The sequence below is a fragment of the Lissotriton helveticus genome, chromosome 3_1 (genome assembly GCF_964261635.1).
Source record: "Lissotriton helveticus chromosome 3_1, aLisHel1.1, whole genome shotgun sequence".
Classification (NCBI taxonomy): Eukaryota; Metazoa; Chordata; class Amphibia; order Caudata; family Salamandridae; genus Lissotriton; species Lissotriton helveticus.
In genome coordinates, this window is record NC_136061.1 from 70,313,869 (window position 1) to 70,316,086 (window position 2,218).

The following is a 2,218-nucleotide window of genomic DNA, read 5'->3' on the forward strand; positions in this document are numbered from 1 at the left end:
CTCAGGAACACCACCACATCACTCAGGGAGGAACACCACCACATCACTCAGGAACACCACCACATCACTCAGGGACACCACCACATCACTCGGGGACACCACCACATCACTCAGGGACACCACCACATCACTCAGGGGCACCACCACATCACTCAGGGGCACTACCACATCACTCAGGGACACTACCACATTACTCAGGGACACCACCACATCACTCAGGAACACCACCACATCACTCAGGGGCACCACCACATCACTCAGGGGCACCACCACATCACCCAGGGACACCACCACATCACTCAGGGACAGCACCACATCACTCAGGAACACCACCAAATCACTCAGGGACACCACCACATCACTCTGGGACACCAACACATCACTCAGGGACACCACCACATCACTCGGGGACACCACCACATCACTCAGGACACCACCACATCACTCATGGACACCACCACATCACTCAGGGGTACCACCACATCACTCTTGGGCACCACTCAGGGGCACCACCACATCACTCAGGGTCACCACCACATCACTCAGGGACACCACCACATCACTCGGGGACACCACCACATCACTCAGGGACACCACCACATCACTTGGAGACACCACCACATCACTCGGGGGCACCACCACATCACTCAGGGACACCACCACATCACTCAGGGACACCACCACATCACTCAGGGACACCACCACATCACTCAGGGACACCACCACATCACTCAGGGACACCACCACATCACTCGGGGACACCACCACATCACTCGGGGACAACACCACATCACTTGGAGACACCACCACATCACTCAGGGACACCACCACATCACTCAGGGACACCACCACATCACTCAGGGACACCACCACATCACTCAGGGACACCACCACATCACTCGGGGACACCACCACATCACTCAGGGACACCACCACATCACTCAGGGACACCACCACATCACTCAGGGACACCGCCACATCACTCAGGGACACCACCACATCACTCAGGGACACCACCACATCACTCAGGGACACCCCCACATTACTCTGGGACACCACCACATCACTCAGGGACACCACCACATCACTCGGGGACACCACCACATCACTCAGGAACACCACCACATCACTCATGGACACCACATCACATCACTCATGGACACCACATCACTCGGGGGTACCACCACATCACTCATGGGCACCACTCAGGGGCACCACCACATCACTCAGGGTCACCACCACATCACTCAGGGACACCGCCACATCACTCAGGGACAGCACCACATAACTCGGGGACACCACCACATCACACGAGGACACCACCACATCACTCGGGGACACCACCACATCACTCTGGGACACCACCACATCACTCTGGGACACCACCACATCACTCTAATACACCACCACATCACTCTAATACACCACCACATCCCTCAGCCCAACCACATCATCACTCAGCACCACAACAGCACTGCCCTTGCTTGCTACCAACAAGCATTGCCATAGCCAATAGGACTCGCATTAGGAAAGTGTAAGCTATTGGCTTTGTGAATAACAATGCTATTAATTTAGATATTTTCAAAGCCAACACTTTTTTAAAAAAATTGTCATTTACAATACCAATAGCTCAGGACACTTTCCTAATGCGAGACCTATTGCATTGCAAATGCTTGTTTGAACATCTTAACAAAGCAGCTTCAGTGTAGTTTCTGATTGAGGAGTTAAGAAAGGCCAGGCTGGAAATGGTTAGATAGAGTACTCCAGCTATCCTGGCCATGTTAAGGCCTTAGCAATAGCAGCCCTATATTTGTGCCCTGCTGACGATCAGTTAGGCCAATAACAACAGAGGCTTTGGAGGAACACTAGCCGCAGATTTACCGCCGAGTCATATTATGGCTTACAAGTGATACAGTTCTGGTCCTTGGGGCTGGCGGCTATTCTCTATAAATGTCAGTGCCTCTTGGGCAGATATCTACTTTCAACAACATCCACTTAAATGTTATGGGTGAATGCAATATTGTGTACTTGGCTTAAAAGCAGTGGCATGCAGTACTGCTCAAAGGAAAAGATACCCTCAAAGGATGACAAAGAAGCAGCTGGGTTCTAAGCGGTAAGTGGGCTGGTACTCCATTGTAATGTAGTGTTCTTTAATGAGGTGTATCTTCAGCTCTCTCCTAAACTAGAGTATGGTTGTGTGGAAAAGTAAATTTTGCCA